Below are 18,715 nucleotides of genomic sequence, written 5' to 3' on the forward strand. Positions count from 1 at the left end.
AATGCTTCCATAAGAAGCACTCCTCACCCTGCCTGGATTCTTTATTTGAATAAGCCATATATTCCAGACCCTGAATCCAAGAGTCAGTGACCTTGCTCTGAATCCCAAATGTACAACACTTCAGGTAACTCAAAAGTATCTACAAGTCCTTACCCCTCCCCAGAGGCTTTGAACAAGGAATCCCTTCTCTGCGTACAAGTAAACAATCACAAATGCTCAAAACATTCCTGGGCACTTTTGAATTTTTCTGGCCAGAGAACACCCTCTTATTTTCCCAATCATGAATAATGCTACAGTCTGTCCAGAACATGGCCTTCTAGCTAGAAGGCACAAAGGGAGCTGCTTCCCTTGCAATACTCAAATCGTTGGACTCCCAGATACTCCAGGATCTCAGACTTCCATGCAGTTTTGGCTCAGATTTTTTCAGCAGAGCGGAAAATCCAGGAGTGGAGCCAGCTGCAGTCAGTATGAATTTTTCCAAGGCATTATCTGTAATTCCACATTATATGTATAAAAAAAGCATTATGTAAAGATCTCATTAGTGTTAGTTACATTTGCCATTTTTCCCACCTTAATCGTTCTAGATTAAATGCCAACTGGTGCATTCAGCGTTTTGTCTTGTTTTTACATCAAGGATTATTTCAGAAGTGGTCAAGACAAGCTACCATGGTAGTTTGGATGCAGTACACTGTACTTACATCACTCCATAAACTCTGTATTCAAGACTGGGTCTTGGATCTAGATTCATGTTTTCATGGGCACAAGGACTTCCAGCTGTGAAATGTAATGTCCCCTCCTTGCCCCGACAGTGGCACAAAATGCCTCCTGAAATCCTGTTCCAGAATAGGGTTGCCAGACCCCCAGTTGGGGGCAGGGAATCCACTGCTTTGGGCCTACTCTGCCCAGCACCATCCAGCTGCCCGGAGGGGGTCTAACCAGGCTTAAAATGAAGAAGAAGAAGAAGAAGAAGAAGAAGAAGAAGAAGAAGAAGAAGAAGAAGAAGAAGAAGAAGAAGAAGAAGAAGAAGAAGAAGAAGAAGAAGAAGAAGAAGAAGAAGAAGAAGAAGAAGAAGAAGAAGAAGAAGACGACTTTATTTACAGTCAATGACCAAATATATTACAAATCTACAAAATATCTACAACAAAACAAGAATGCAGATCTCTCTCCCGTATTCCAGCACTATCCATCTATATATCATTATACTTTGTAGACACACCAAACAGCATAAAATTACTAGACAAAACAAAAATATCTAGGGCTTAAAATGAGGCCCAGGACTTGACATCACCAGAGGTGACATCATCATCACACATGAGACAACAGGGGAGACACTCTGGTATTTGGGCAAAACTCTATGATAAAAACAGCTTTTACCATGCAGGTTTGGCCCAAATGCCAGAGTGTCTCTCTCACTGTTGTTAACGTGATGGCTTCACTTCTAGATATGAGGTCATCCCAAAGGTGACATTGAAGTGTAGTCCCTCTAAGCCTGGTATGATCCTCCCAGCCTGCCTCCCTGGCCAATGGCCAGAGGAAACCTGGCAACCCTACTCTTAAAAATCTGCTGCTTTTTTTGCCCATTGGTTTTAGGTTGCTGCTACCACCCTTCTTTATGTTTTCTCTTACACAGAAAGTTATGAGTAAGAGCCTTCCATTGGCCTATTTCCTCTCAAATATGGTTCATTCCTGTAGGCCTGCTTCTGACAGGAATTAGCTGCCTTTCAAGTTGCTCAACAGTATCTACATTTCCTGCCATGACATTCCTGGCTCAGCCTAAAGGAAAGAGTTGTCTCACAAAAAGTAATCCACTGCTTCCACTGATGAGCCCTTCCCTCTCTATTGTTTTGTTTTCTCACTAAACAACAGTTTTTAATATCTACATCACAGTCCAAAATTCCAGGGGTACGGCGGGAGGCCACGAACGTTTGTCTGAGGCTGTACTGACATATGTGTTTGGAGAGGCCTCCATCTTTATAACTTCTTCCACCTCACACTTACTCAATCCTGCCAAGTAGGGAAGGTGAAAACATAACTGTGGTCATTTGTGTTTGGGAGGAGATAGAATATGATAGATTTATCATCAAGGAGCTGTCATAAACAGTCATCAAATTTCCGTGGGGACTGGTTTTGAACCACACATCCTCTGGCAGCAATTGTACAAAGAGCGATCTCTTTATTTCAGCTCCCCCCCACCCCAATCTTTCCATCCCCCCATTAAAAGTATTCAAATTCCACTAGGGAGGAAACTCTTACAGACTACCCAGCATTCCCTGCTCCTACAGGCAGCATCCTATAAGTAGGGACTAGGAAACAACAAAATAAAAGTATTTCTGGCACAAACAGGCAAAATCAGAGAATAGAATAGCTGTTAAATATTTCATACTTTTGCATATGCTTTCAATTATACAATGTCAAGTCATTTTATTATTTGATAAAACCAGTCCAAGGAATAAGGCTTTATTTCATGCCTTGAAATCTCATTAAAACACATACACACATGGATGCATATGAAAATAGTCACCTTTTCCGATTAATATAAATATATGTTCGCCTTTTGGAGTGAAAAAAGGACCGAAATGTTACCAGGTTTCCATTAGGCACTTCCCAAGGCTCTCTGCACAGCACTGTTTTTGGGAAATCTGAATTTCTCTAGAGAGACTATCAAGAGAACTACAGCTGAGAAAAGGCAAAAGAACAGGAGGAGAAATAAATGGAAAAACGGACCTTTCTCAAGCTTTAACTGATGGAACAAATAAAAATGCTTCACTCACAGTCATATGGCAGTTTTCATCAGAATATTTATACTTCACATGTATTATCTTAGTAATCTTCACAAAAACCAGTTAGGGTAAATCAGTAGTATTATCCCCATATTACAGATAGAGCACTGCAATCGCTTCCATGTCTAAAGCCGTCTGCTGAATTCATTACTCAGGTGAGATTTAAACGTCATTGTCTTAAAATGCCATCCTAAACAGAATTATATCCTTCTAAGCTCATCTGAGAATATATAACCAAATATGTTCTTTGTGGCAGTGTGATATACTTCATTTCTCCCCAGCCTTGGTAATCAAAATGGAATAACCTTGTCTACTCAAGAAGAAGAAGAAGAAGAAGAAGAAGAAGAAGAAGAAGAAGAAGAGTTGGATTTATCTCCCCCCTTTCTCTCCTGTAAGGAGACTCAAAGGGGCTTTTAAACTCTTTTCCCTTCCCCCCTCACAACAAACACCCTGTGAGGTAGGTGGGGCTGAGAGAGCTCCGAAGAACTGTGACTAGCCCAAGGTCACCCAGCTGGCATGTGTTGGAGTGCACAAGCTAAGCCTCCACAGCTCTGGCAGCAGAGCAGGGAATCAAACCCGGTTCCTCCACATTAGTGTACACCTGCTCTTAACCACTACACCATGCTGTAGAACCAAGGAGACAAGAGATAATGAAACCAATAACCTTTTGATGTTAAAGATTAATCCAAAGACTGGGGAAAAGTTTTATTTTAGAAAATAAGTTCTAAGCTAGAACATAGGACTACTTAATCAGGATGGAATCTGGTGAACAGAATCCAGAAAACCGACAACTCCCCTACCCTCCTGGCTGAGGTGATGTGACCAGAAAGGTAATTTTATAAACAAAAGGACAAGTCAGACATTGGCACTGACTCAAAAAGTTTATGATAATATAAGATATAACCAAAGATAAGCTCCAACCAGGGAGAAAAAGTTTAGAAAAAGGCAGGGAGTTAAAACACAACCTTTTTTTACCCGTTTGGAATTTATTTCGAATAGTAATTGGCCTAAGTTGTTGCAGTGAATGCAGCAATCAAATTCCAGTTGCTTGCTATCTAGGCACATTTATGACACCATTGTGCCCATGCACCCAACAGAAACTAGCTTTAGTGTACTATGGCTTCATAAAAACAGAAGGGATGGGCCTTTCACAGAAATTTATGTTATTGTTGATTTATTTAAAGCATCGTTTAGCTGACTTTCTCCCATGTGGAACTCAAGGTGGCTCACAATACAATAAAATGATTCTAAAAACTACTATAAATAAATAGGATAAAAACAACATAAATTCACAAGAACAATTATTAAAATATTAAAAGATGGTTCTGGATGTTGAAAGGCAAACTCTGTACTCTCACGCATGCAGGGTTTGCTTGCTGTTGAGTCTTGGAATAATCCCTGCTCATGGAACTCTTTCCTCTTACTTTACCCATCTTACATCCCCTCAGCTCCAATGATCTTTTACGTTGACTAGCCTTAATATCCTCCATACAGCCATCCTGTGGGATCGGTATCTACACAAGCTGAAACCCCAGAGCATGTGCTGTTCCATTTCAAGTTTCATGTACCCCTGCATGGAACATTTATAAGATCTCTGCTTAAAAGGGGTACCTCACTCACTGATAGGGCAATAGCATGCCACCTTCTAGGTGATCAGCATTCCCCTACAATGGTGGAGGTAGTCAAGTTTCTCTCGATTGCTGTGAGGATATGTGTCTCAAAGTGCAATACTCTGTAACTTTTAACGTTCAATGCCAATAAAGGTTGTTATTGTTGAGAGGAGTTTAAACACAGGGACAAGGTTTGTTAGATCTCCCAAAAATCTTTTGGAGTCCGCCGCTGAGAAAAGACAGCCAGAACCAACCGGAACACAGAACACAGAAACTGCAGCAAAGTGAACCTTGATAGAAGTAGTGACCAAACCAGTATCTTTTAAATACAACAAATACTGAAAATGGCAGATAAAGGACAGGCATCAGGGTATAGAGCCTGGGATTGTGCCCAGTGGACAAACCACACCCACGTGGAGTTATAAGACTTTCGTGTGGAGGATTCGCAGGATGCTAGTAACACTTCCAGAAGCCTACCTAAATCTGGTGTTTGGGCTGGGATTAGCCACACTGTCAGGTACAGGGAGGGGAGGTTATGATGAAGAACGGTCCCTATTATGAGGAGGTTGTTCTCTACTGGAAGGGTCATGAAATTCCCTTGAGATATCTTTCACCAATAGGGGACTATGATGATCCTTGTGGACCAATCTGAGACTATCTTTGCCATGGTTTTGTGAATGAGACAGAAAGGAGGGAAATCATGATAGAGGCAGCCTGATCAGTGGAGCTGAAAAGTATCCTTCTACGAATTCCTGCCCATATCTGCCCTAGAGCAGAACAAAGAACACTTTGCATTGACTCTAGTGGCAAGCAGATCCACAAGAGAGAATCCCCATTATCTGAAAATAGGAATTAAATATTGAGGGTTGAGGGACCATTCATGAGTGGATGACACCCATTTGCTCAGGACATCCATGGTAATGTTGCTGTCTCCCAGCACATGGATGGCTGAGAGAAAAACATTACGTTGCATGGCTCACTGCCAAAATCAGGACGTCTTGGCACAGGAAGACACGGAACCACAGCAATAAGTAGATTTTTATTGTGCACGTGGCTGAAAGAGATGCAAGAGAATATCTGATTGTCCTGATTTCTAAAATGTTCATATGCATGTTAGAGTCACTCTGTAACCAAAGACCCCAAACTTGCAAGGATGTGTAGGAAGTCCCCCAGTCTGATAAAGAGGCATCTGCGTAGATTGTAAGATCATAGGGAATTGTGCCCAGGCCAACACCTTTAAATAAATTACCTGGAGATGCCCACCAACTAAGAGACCTGAGAAATCTTCTGGATATGGACAGTTTATAATATTAGGTTTGAATTTCCTAGGTTTGAATTTCCTAAGAAACCAGTTTTGTAAACAGTCTGGTGTGAGGAACTACAGAGGTAGTTGAAGCCATAAATTCCAGAAGTTTTTGAATGTGGATGGCCTTCTGAAAGCTATGAGAAGAGAAAAAGTGAATAAGGACTGAATGGCCTTCAAACTGTAAAAATTGTAAATAAGATTTTTGTGCAGCGGAATCCAAAACCTCTCCAATGACCTTGATATTTTGTGCAGGATGTCAATTAGACTTTTCTGTATTAATTTCCAACCCCAGGCTAGTGTTTAGAAGGTGAAGGTCAAATCACGCTCCAACGATGGATAGGAAGGAGTGACAAATAACCAGTCATCTAGATAGGGATGCAGCACAAGCTTTTGATATTAAGAAGGGATACTCCCACATGACCCTTTGGGTGGGAAACCAGCCTGCCATTAGCTCTGGATGGGAGGGGGGGAAGCACTCTAAGCACTAACTTCTTGAAGTCTTCTTGTCAGTTCTCCACAACCACCCTGTGACTGCCACCCTTCTCAAATTTTAGCTAGATTTTACTGGACCTAATAATACACACAGTCCTCAGTATGGTTTTCTCCTGCTGCGGAGAACTGAATTCTAGAGCCTCACAAGTGAAGACAGAGCTGAGTCTACACTCCACAGTTTCCTGAACCACACTCCACTGAAGAAGGGGACCATGCCCTAGAACTGATATTCACCCTCTCCCTCCCTCCCCGCCCCCCAGAGCTCCTACTGCTGCTGCTGCCAGTGGAGGAGAGAAAGGATTGTTATTTCAATATTCCTTAGTATTTCAATTTGCCTGTATTAGATCTATCATTATTTCAATAAATCTAATATGGTACAAATGCTCAAAGTTGACATAAAGTTTTAAAAAGCACTTCCGGTTATTGGGGAGTGTGGAATTAGAGGAAGGGAGGTAAGGTGGAGCAAACAAGCCTGAAGCAAAGAAGAACACAGGGCCATTTGTTACATCTTCCCTGCGAAGTAGGGAGGGAAAGTCGCTCAGTGGAGATTATGGGATCTGCTTTGCATGAATGTGAGAGCAGAGAAAATGCATCTGTAACAGAAGCTCTGTCCTGAAGAGAACCTCCATTCAGCATGGGGCAAAAAACCAGTGAATAATCAACCAGAGACGGACCCAACATATTTCATGATTGAGTAGGCCTTTGAACCTGAGTCTCTCCTATCCTAATCCACCACTTATATAGAGACCATTAAAGCTGCACCATCAGAGGGCAGAAAAGTTTGGATTTATACTCAGTTTTCTCTCTTGTAAGGAATCTCAAAGCAGCTTACAAACTCCTTCCCTTCCCCTCCCCATAACAGATACCTTGTGAGACAGATGAGACTGAGAGAGTTCAGAGAAAACTGACTGGCCCAATGTCACCCAGCAGGCTTTATGTGTAGGGCTGGGGAAATAAACCTGGTTTTTAACCACTACACCATGCTGGTATGGTTATTAACAACACTGATTAAATTTCCTCAAAGTTAGTATCCCGAAACTAGACAATTTAAAAACTGGCATGACAAAGACAAGAAAAGGCAGACATTGCAACCCTAAACATTTTTCTAAGTCCACTGAAGTTGATGGTCTTAGATGGTGTTTAGGATTACACTAATGTCATGACCCAAATCCTTATTATTAAGTATGACAAGTCACTAGGATGTTGTGGGTTTTCTAGGTTGTACGGCCATGTTTCAGTAGTATTTTCTCCTGACGTTTTGCCTGCATCTGTGGCTGGCATATCGAGATGAAATACTACTGGAACACAGCCATACAACTCAGAAAACCCACAACATCCTAGTGATTCCGGCTGTGAAAGCTTTCGGCAATACATGACAAGTCACTGATTTCAAAGGGATTTTGGCACGCTTCACTTTCTCTGGATTGAGCCCAGTGCTTGTAGAGTTCAGACAGCCGAAAGCAGCCGCTCAGGCATTTCTTAGACACATGGAACACTTGGAAAGTGTTTACAATAGCCGATCCTTTCCAGTTTCAAATATGCTGTTAGTTTCAGCTGGAAAACAAGAGGAGGATAATTATGTCTGCTGTGCTCTCGCAGGGTATTATCCTTCTGGGTCAACTGTCCCATAAAACGAAAAGGAAACCAAGGCAGAGCACAAGAACTGGTAAAGAGGTCAAGTCAAGGATGTCTCAGTTCTGAGAGTCTCAGGAAGGTACGCGTGTGTTGGCCTGCCAATGTCTATATGAGAAGCAACCTCTGAGGTAAGAAATGGGAAAGCTTGGCCTTGGCCCATGGCATTTCTCACCTCATAAAGAGATGCCCTGGAGAATAATAATCCTATCATTACACACTGGGCAGCATGACATTTAAACCTCTTCTCAAACAAGTTAATAAATGCTCAAAGAAGAAAGCTGCTTGAGGGTCTCGTTCCAATAATAATGGAGATGAAGTTCAGTAAATAACAAAAAAATCTCACATTTGTTCATCGTTACAGCTAGAGATCCCACATCTTCTCTGGAATGAGATCTTATTTATCATTCCAGATCTTGAACCATAAAGCAGTCAGACAGTCAACACATGCTGGGTCTTCTAGTGGAAAGACTACAATAAACTGGAATGAGAAGTGATTCATTTATCATGAATTATGATAACAAAGATGCTGGGGGTGGTATTTAAAGGGTCATTTGTTTTCCCTCTTTTGCTGAAGCACAGATGCACAGCCCCAGTTATTTCAAAATAATCACCCCCAGCCATCATCCAGTGGGAATTGAGAGGATGATCTAGAACAAGGTTTTCCAATATGGTATCTGTGGCCACTGTAGCACCTGCTGGTACTTCCTGTGGTGTCCACCAAGCTTTTCAGAATGTAGGTGGAGTCACTATGAGGTACAGCTTATTATTGGCTTGTTTTGCCATCAATTCACAGCTGAATAATGGAGTCCAGGTAGGGTTTTCAAGGCAAGAGATGTTCGGAGGTGGTTTACCATTGCCTGCCTACACATCATGACACTGGTATTCCCTGGAAGTCTCCCATCCAAATACTTGCCACAGTCAAGGCTAGGAGTGCATGACCATCCCATGGCCACTCAGCAAGTTTTCAAATGGGGATTCGAACCTGGGTTTCCCAGATCCTAATCCGACACCTTAACTGCACTGGGTCTCTGTTACTGACTGCCCTCATTCAAATGAAATGACTATCCACTAAAGCAGTGGTTCTCAACCTTCCTAATGCCACAACCCTTTAATACAGTTCCTCATGTTGTGGTGACCCCCAACCCTAAAAAACCATTTTACAGATGGGGAACACTGATGAAGAGAGTCTTAGGCGACCCCTGTGAAAGGGTCATTCGACCCCCAAAGGGGTCCCGACCCCCAGGTTGAGAACCACTGCACTAAAGGATCAGGAGGTCTAGTAAGTACTTGAGTTTTCTGTAGAGGTTCTATTATCCCTACATGCTTTTCTTCTTTCCAGGAGGTGTGAGATGTTCCATTCAGCTCTGCCACCTGTGGCAGACATTTTGAATTTGGCTCCATCTCTTGTGGCAGTCATTTTGGAATGGTGCTCCCGACCCCCTCCAAATGTGCCTGCAGTCTCAAAAAGTTTAGGAACCCCCAATCTAGAACATACTGAGCACCCTTCAGTGGTTACACATCAACAGATATAGTTACAGGGCTTTCAGGGAAGCGTGCCACCCACACGGAACTGTTCACTGAGGAGCTCCTGGTAAGTTTCTAAGAAAGCTGGTTCACTGTTCTAAAATAAAATCTGGATATTTACAACACCAAATATAATATATGAGCAGGTCTGATATGTATTTAAGATTCTGAGTAGTATTACTTGGAATTACTCTAGACCAGGGGTCTCCAACCTATGGCCCTCCAGATGTTCATGAACTACAATTCCCATCAGCTTGGCCAATTAGCCATGGTGGCAGGAGCTGATGGAAATTGTAGTCCATGAACATCTGGAGGGCCATAGGTTGGAGTTCCCTGCTTTTGTTGTTAGATTAGTTAGGTGCTGGAAAACGAAGGGAGAGGTCAATGCTGTACAAGACATACAGGCTCCACTGCTGGCATTCAATATGAAAAAAATCTCAGAACAGCTTTTAGCTAACATAAAATTAAGTCGCTGGGTCCAGATGGCATATACCTGAAGATTCTTGAGCAACTCAAATGTTAAGGGGCTTATGCCCTAACAATACTATGCAATTTATCACTAAAATCAGCCTTCCTATCAGAGGATTGTAAAACAGTAAATGTAATGCTGGTTGGGGAGGAAAAGATCTAGGAAATTACACAGGTCAATTAGCCAAACATCTGTTCTGTTCTGGGTAAATTGGTGGAAACCATTATTACACATAGAATTATTAAGCATATAGAAGAGTTTGAAGAAGAGTTTGGATTTATACTCTCCTTTTCTCTCCTGTAGGACACTCAAAGGGGCTTACAATCTCCTTTCCCCCCACTCCCCACAACAAACAAAGGTGGGTGGGGCTGAGAGAGCTCCATACAGAAGTGACTAGCCCAAGGTCACCCAGCTGGCGTGTGCTGGAGTGCACAGGCCAATCTAGTTCCTTACATAAGCCTCCACAGCTCAAGTGGCAGAGCAGGGAATCAAACCCGGTTCTCCAGATTAGAGTGCACCTGCTCTTAACCACTATACCACTGCTATTCCTACTGTGGTAGTATCAGCATGGTTTCTCTAAACAGTCATCTCACACCACCAACCATTTGGAGTTCATTGTCAAGCATGTAGTTAAAGGAGAACTGATAGACATAGGCTTCCAAAAGGTTTTGTCAAATTCCCTCATACAAAAGCTCCTTAATAACCTTTGCAGTCAAAGGGGACAGGTCCTCTTGTGGATTTGTAATGGGTTAAACTTTTAAAAAATAAAGGACAGGAGTAAATTGACAGTTCTCTTTATGCAGGGAAGTCATCTGTGAGGTCCTCCAGGGATCCATATTAAGATCTATTAAATTTAATTCATTTATAAATTATCAAGAATATAGGGCACAAGCAGTGAAGTGGTCAAGTTTATTAATGACATCAAATTACTTAGGATTTTGAAAATCAAAGATTGTGAGAAGTCTAAGATGATCTTTCCAGATAAGGCGAGTGTAACCCCCATGCTCAGAATGGGTTGACCCAGTAAGGGGTGGAGACCCAAAGCAGGAGGAGGCTGCACACCTCATGTAGTTGGAGGAGACAAGGCTACCAGACTCGGACCTTGGTTGTATAAGCCCTTAACACCTTGTTAAGGTAACTGAAATATTGTTGGGAACTACTGGGAGGGTAGTTGTTTATTTTTGCTATGTTGTAAATGTTGGAGTTTATTGTTTCAGGGTTTCTTTTTGTGTTTGTAATGGGTGAGAGTTCTCCTGGAACCCTTCATCATGTTGAATCCTGTTCATCAAGCCCTTGGAGTCTTCAGGAGCCAACTCACTTGCAAAGAAGAATTGGACTTGGCAGTATCAGTAGACTGTAAATATAAGGACTTGAAAATGCAACCTGAACAGGACCTTGAAATGTGATGTTAAATGTTGATGTTATATGTTATGTGTTAAGAAAGTAAACCGTATTGTTTTTAAAATTTGGTGTTGCAAACTCATTCCAGGTTCTGCCCCACAGAACCCACAAGCTGAGGTTACACGAGCAGGCAACAGCATAGCAAATTCGGTATAATAAGTAAGGACAATGTATGGCACATTGAGCTAAAAAGTTAAAAAATTAACCAAACTTTGCACATACAATGATAGAATCTGGTCTGGTAGTTACAGACTGGGAAAGAGATCTTGAGATCACCACAGATAATGGTGTGAAAATGTCGTTGCTCACTTTACCTTTTGACCTCTTACCTCCCTTCAAAAGTAGAATAACAGCACCATGTCTGAATGCTTGGAGCGACTGACTATTGAGATGGGCTTCAATGAAGGCATGGTATTACTATGACTATCAGAGTTTGCTACTTTTCCAGATAGTAGTATCATAGTTCCTCTCAAAAACTCTCAGTAACTCTAGTTTCTGATTTCACTCTACCTGGAACTTCAGTATTCCTTCAGAGTTGCATAGGCACCTCACTACTTCATCCAAGACCTCTTCCAGCCAGCACTCTCTGTATGCTGTAGGTATGTATGGCCACGTGGCTGCCTTATTGGTGCCATATAGATAAGGGGCCACCTGACAGAGAGAGCTCTCCTGGGCAGCTCAGATCTGCTCAGATCTGCTCAGCCATGCAGCACCAGGGAAGGATTAGAGGGTAAGTTGCATCAAGCTTTTGTGTAGGCTATTGCCTAGAATTGGAACATTCCTTTATGGCAGGTATACAGCCTAAGCTAGCAGCTTTCTAGGTTTGGACTGACAGATGATGGGAGGAAGATTTTTAGACTCGTTGGCACAAATTTGGACCTAAATTGAAAAGTTCACACTGACAAGTCTTGCAATCACCCAATACTACTTCCTAAAAAGTAAAAGCTACAGAGTTTTGGTTTTTTTTCAGATTTAGGAAAAATGTTCAGGAAAAGGTCCTGGTGGTACAGCTGTCAACATTTGGTGGAAAATACTGCCCCTCCTTTTCTATGAAAGACTGGAGGAAGAATCACATTTGATGGAACTGGCTGAAAAATTCATTGTTAGCTGGCTTAATCAACCATACAATTAATCATCTTCAATTTCTAGCCGCCCACAAGCAATGTTTTTAGAGCAAAAGATGTACGCAATTCCCCAAACTGAAAACTGAAAGGGAAAATCGATAAATTTTTATATCAGTCATATTTAAAATTTATGCTCAACCCATCCTAATAGCATATTCATCTGACTTAGAGCAATGAAAAGAGCTCAAACGCCCTTCATACCAAATGCAGCAGCAAAATTGTAAAAGATTTTTCATATTAATCTGGTAGGATCCAGCTTTTATGTCACATTAGTTAATGTCGTAGAATTTCAGCTGCGAGGACGGATTCCACATTTAGTTCTAATATTTGCTTGTTTGTTTACTTATTGATTTATTGCATTTCTTTCCAATGGGGCCCCAGTCTACATCGCTCTCTTCTCTTCTGTTTTATCCTCAAAACAGCCCTGTTAGGTCCATCAGATCAAGAATGTATGACTGGTCCAAGGAAACCCAGCAAACTTTCGTGGCAGAATGAGGAATCTACCAAATTCTAGTTCCAGATCCTAGCTCTAACCACTACACCACACTAGCTCTTGGCCATTTAGACTGATTGATTTCTATTTATAGTCCACCTTTTTCAGTGGGAGTTCAGGTAGACCAGTGGTGGCGAACCTTTAGCACTCCAGATGTTATGGACTACAATTCCCATCAGCCCCTGCCAGCATGGCCAATTGGCCATGTTGGAAGGGGCTGATGGGAATTGTAGTCCATAACATCTGGAGTGCCAAAGGTTCGCCACCATGGTGGTAGACTATGAGTACACAAGGACTAATCAGTCAACTAGTAACCCTCTTGCAAAATGAATGATAGCAACATATAAATTTAGCAGCAGAGATTCCCAGAAAAACAAGGATAAGCTTAGAACCACTTTGTTATGTGAAATAAATTCTTCATTAAATGGCACAGCTAAGTTGCATGTGGCATCAGAAAGGGAGAAAAGCCAGGTCATGAAGCTGACTGCCATATTTGAAATTGTGCATGAGCAAAGGTTCTTGTAAAAAGAATTATCTAAATTGTTTTATTTATGCATGCCTCATTTTCTCAATTTCATTCCTGTACAAAACATTCCATGTTTAATGGACAGTTTGGGCGCTCTTTCAGTGCATTAGGCAAGTATTTGAAAAATGTGTTAACTTCCTGTCTCAGAATTAAACATTTTTCGGGTGACCTTGGACAAGTAGCATTCCATCAAAAAACTACATGATAACATTCTTCCACAGAGAAAAATTGGAAAGGGCCTGAATCAAGCTACACCATAAGAGACTAAGAAGGGGAAAAAATACAGCTCTTCTTATTCTGGTTACAGCACTTTTTATTTTAATTAATTTTTAAATCTCCCCAATAATTGAAAGAACAAAGAGCAAGGAACCAAAGACACTTCAATATAAACATTGTCTATTCCACTTGTATCTTACATTTTATCCAAAGAGCTTAGGACACTGTACATAATCTCCCTTCTCAATGTATACTGGTAACAAGCATGTGAGTAGCTTAGGTTGGAAAAGAAGGGTTACTTCAAGGTCACCCAGTGAGCAAAGTGGGGTACAATACTCAAACTACTAAACCATACTAGCCACTGTTATGTTAAAGAAGAATGCAAATGAACCTGCATGAACCCATCATGTTAAAGAAGAATGCAAATGAACCTGCATGAACCTGCATGAACCCATCATGTATCCATCATGTGGAGCCAGCATGGCGTAGTGGTTAAGAGCGGCAGACTCTAATCTGGATAATCAGGTTTGATTCCCCGCCCCCCCACACACACACACATGAGCAGTGGACTTTAATCTGGTGAACCAGGTTTGTTTCCCCACTCCTACATATGAAGCTTGATGGGCTAGTCACAGTTCGTTCAGAACATTCTCAGCCCACCTACCTCACAAAGCGTCTGTTGTGGGGAGGGGAAGGGAAGGTGATTGTGAGTTGCTTTGAAATTTCTGAGAAAATCGGGGTATAACAACCAACTCTTCTCTGCACCATTCTAATATATCCTGGTTACCTTTTCTCTCTAAAACAATTACAAGAAATGGCTGCCTTTCAAATGTTTGTGCTTAGCAGATGTCATTACAGAAAAGCTGGATGATGACGGGCAGGAAGGGCACTAGGCAAGGCCTTAAGTAAACAGCGTCAGCTGTCACTTGGTTGGCTCCTCGTGGGTTGGACGACACACGTTATATCAACATTGTGCATTGTCCTTTACATTAAACATACAGTAGGTGTTTTGTATTTAATTTCCCAATAGTTCCCCCCCCCAAAAGGAAAGAGAATGGGAGAGATTCATGGAAGGTTATAAAACACACATTGTGTATGAGAGAGACTGGAGCAGCTCTTTCGGAGCCTTTGCAGTCTCCTGGGAAACTACGTAATTAGGCCGTTTTTTAAACATGTGTATTATGTACTGAATTACATGTATTTATACATTTCTCAAAGGAGTATTGCTTACACAATAGCCTGGAGCAAGTCTTTTGGAACCATTTGGGTCTATCATGTAATTATGCACTTACAAGCCATTTATAGTAAAGTTTGTCCTGCACACATAGGAGAAGGCTTTTTTAAAAGGTGAATTTCAGTGCGTTTTTTAAGGTGCTAGAGTGACAGACCAGGAGACAGAATTCTTCCGATTTTTCCACAGAACAGGTAATACAAAGCTAAGAACTGTAAAGTGTCTCCCCAGAAAGTCTCCTTGAATGCAACTTGAATAAGGGCAGCCACGGTGGGTGAGATCATTGCTTCTACTAATTCAAGTACGTAACCTTCCTGGTAATAATGAAGTCTTGTAATATCCATTTTAAAATGCAACACAAACTTGGAGTGTGTATATATATATATATTAAACCATGGTTCTGAATTATATTTGACTTGCATCAAAAACATATTTTTATTTCACACTTATATTTCGAAGGTACTTTGTGGCCTGGAGAGGGTTTCTCATATATGAACCATGGTTTAATTTTAACTGTGATGCCTTCCACTCAACAACAATTATAGGTGGCTTCTCCATTGACACTGTAGCTGCTACATCTGTGCAGTGGCCATGGGACTTCCTTGGAGCAGCAGTGGCGTAGGAGGTTAAGAGCTCATGTATCTAATCTTGAGGAACCGGGTTTGATTCCCTGCTCTGCTGCCAGAGCTGTGGAGGCTTATCTGGGGAATTCAGATTAGCCTGTACACTCCCACACATGGCAGCTGGGTGACCTTGGGCTAGTCACAGCTTCTCGGAGCTCTCTCAGCCCCACCTACCTCACAGGGTGTTTGTTGTGAGGGGGGAAGGGAAAGGAGATTGCAATTCCTTTTGAGTCTCCTACAGGAGAGAAAGGGGGGATATAAATCCAAACTCCTCCTCCTCCTCCTCCTCCTCCTTCTTCTTCTGGCAAATTTCTCCAGATTTTCCCAGTCCCTGGCAGCAACCATTCTTCTCTCCTAAGCCATCAGTTGACTTAAAAAACCCATCATAAATGGTCATTATATGTCAGTTACCAGTTTTTATAACTCTGAAAAGCACCCCCGGTGGTGCAGGTGGAAGAGGGGGGTGCTCTCGGTTGACTGAGGCAGGGAAAAAGGTGCTGAAGTTGGGAGCTTTGGAAAGATCTGGACTTTCCTAGCAGTCCAAAAGAGATGAGTTGGGAAAGACTGCAGCAAAACCTGGGAGAGGCTGGGAAGCACCACGATGCTACAGGGAAAGTGGGGAGCCAGGGAGGGTGACGTGGCTTCACAGTAGCTTCCAAGGCAGGGCAAACAACCAGTGTGTAAATGACACACGCTTATTTTGTGAAACTAGATTTCAGCTCACAAATGATCACTCAAATCCTGGTTTTCATTGACAAAAAGTGGTTTCATTGCCTTTGTTCTGGCTGGGGGGTGGGGGATGGCTCTACTCTTAAGGAGTGAATGGAATGAGCGTGATGACAGGGAATGGACCAGGATTATCTGTCTTTGCACATCACACAAAAACATTGTTAAGACTACCTGTGGCCAATAAACTATCTTCAAAAGCTGCTTTATAACTCCAACTGTCCATCCTGAATAGACTGACTCATGTTCTAACAGTCATACTGACTATCCTTTGGTCAATTAGACCATGGTTTCAGGTTATGTCAGTCCTCAGTCGTGGTCTTACCAGATCTACAGTGCCATCCCAAACAGAGTTACTCCTTTATAAATCTATTGACTTCAGTGAACTTTGAAGGATGGAACTCTTTCACACACAGCACTAAGGGATCTCTCTCGTACTGTATGTATGTGTGTGTTCTGCAAACAGGCAAAAAAACCCTCCATTTATGCCTACTTCATTGGGACTTTGGGCGTTTCCCCACTCACCACGACCCCCCCCTATGCCGTGTGCAGCTCTCAGCGCGCGTCATTTCTGGCACACGCCCGGGCGTCCCCACGACCCCGCACTCTGCGTGGGGTCATCAAAAGGTGCCGTTTACAAGAGCGCCAGGAATGACGCGCGCTGAGGGGGCGCGACAGCAGCAGCGTCGGGGCGGCTGCGTTGTCACCGCCCCTGTAGTGGGGAGTGCCGGGGGACCCCGCGCTACTTGAGGAAAGTAGCGCGAGGCTCAAGGTAAGTGGGGAAAGGCCCTTACTCCCACTCAATTCAGGGAACACAAAGTTTTGACTTAAAATCATGCTTGTATAAAATCAGGCTGCCTAGCATCCCTGAGAACTGAGTTTTTAGAAACTGCTGAACGCTCTGGATCCGGACCATCTATTACATATCTGGTTTGACCCCCAGAATGAACAACGTGCAGCTAACTGCAGAGTACTCTCTGCTACTAAATTATAAAAGAAAGGGACAAATAATTATCAGGACACTGGAACGAATACCAAAGAACACCATTTGTTAACTCATGACAAATCTCATCATCCTCTGTTTCAAGCCATTCCTTATAATCCTTTCATTTCCCAGCCTCTATCTCTGTGAAATTTTTCTAATGATGCCAGCATAACTGCCATGTAAAATGAGACACTTGGGTACCAACATCAAACTTCATGGTCAAAAAGATCTAGAGCTGTACCATGAAACTCTGAAATTGAAGACCGAAATGTATTAAGGAGGCGCCTTTTCCATGCAAGAAAACTGTGACACAATTATAAGTGTCCTTTTTTTTTTTTTTTGGATTTCACTTGTTTGAATCCAACTTATTGGAAAAAGTCGACACTTTTGCTATCAACTATTGAGCCAGTCCATATGGACAACAGTGACCTGAAAGCCTTCCTGAAAACCTAATGTTTGCCCAGCTGCTGAAACACGGAGAAGTAGCAGACAGTCTTCTAATGAGAGGGCACTCCAGACAGGGAGAGACATTCCTTCATTCATCCAGAGGTTGCCCTACATGGTATTCTACTCCTTGTTTCTTCTATTTTAACTAAAGGAATTTAAAAAAAATAATTTTCAGATTGGCAATTTGCAGTTTTTGGTTCTGTCAATTCATTTGCAGCCCTTTTCACTTATTTCCAAAGGGCACATGCACACATTAATAAAACTCTCTGCACAGAGCAATCTTGATGCAATCAAACATGCAATCACATTAAGATTCTGCTAAGTTCTTCTGACCGGATTGTTTAATACAAGGAATTTTGATGCTTAGAATTAATAATGAAATTTCCTCCTTTGAAGAAACCTAATTAGATTCTGACAGTCAGCAGAACCTTTTTTAAAAACTATGTGACTAAGTTACGAAAGATAGTAAAAGGTGGACAATATTGTAATCTTTTTTTCCTTTTTTCCTTTTTCTTTCCTTGTTTATTATGGAAGACTAAAACCGGTCATGTGTATTACTTTCCGTGTTACTTTTGTATTATATGAAAAAAAAATTTATATACTTAAAAAAAAAAGATTCTGCTAAGTTGTACCAACCCAGCATAAAGGCACATGTGCAACTGGAACGATTACATCAAGATGGGGGGGGGGGGGGCGTGTTTTCTCTATGTGACATTTTCAGATGGGGAAAAGAGAGAAAAGAACCAATGGGAAAGAGCAAACCATGGAGAACAACACTTTATCCAAATTTGGCAGTAAAATGAAACACTCAAGGATTCCTAATGCACTGATTGTATTTCAGGGAATGTGAAATGTACCCAAGAGATTCTGGGAAGCATCCTGGAATGCATCCAGAGGAGGGCAACCAAAATGGTAAAAGGTATCTGGAATCCATGCCCAACAAGGAGAGACTTAGGGAGATGGGTACGTTTAGTTTGGTGAAGGGAAGGTTAAGAGGTGAACATGCTAGCCATGTTTAGATATTTGAAGGTATGCCATGTTGATGAGGGAGCAAGTTTGTTTTCTGTTGTTCCAGAGACTTGGACCAGGAGTAATGAGTTCAAGGTGAAGGAAAAGAGATTCTACCT

General features: G+C 41.9%; 1 long non-coding RNA gene across 1 annotated transcript; it reads left to right on the top strand.

The window, feature by feature from the left end:
* Nucleotides 1-10,102: 10,102 nt before the first annotated feature.
* On the top strand, nt 10,103-18,031 carry LOC125441272. The gene is made up of 3 exons (XR_007245811.1): nt 10,103-10,115; nt 15,137-15,140; nt 17,912-18,031. It is a non-coding gene; the product is annotated as an uncharacterized LOC125441272 (long non-coding RNA).
* The last annotated feature ends 684 nt before the right edge of the window (nt 18,032-18,715 follow it).

The sequence above is a fragment of the Sphaerodactylus townsendi genome, linkage group LG11, assembly GCF_021028975.2.
Source record: "Sphaerodactylus townsendi isolate TG3544 linkage group LG11, MPM_Stown_v2.3, whole genome shotgun sequence".
Classification (NCBI taxonomy): domain Eukaryota; kingdom Metazoa; phylum Chordata; class Lepidosauria; order Squamata; family Sphaerodactylidae; genus Sphaerodactylus; species Sphaerodactylus townsendi.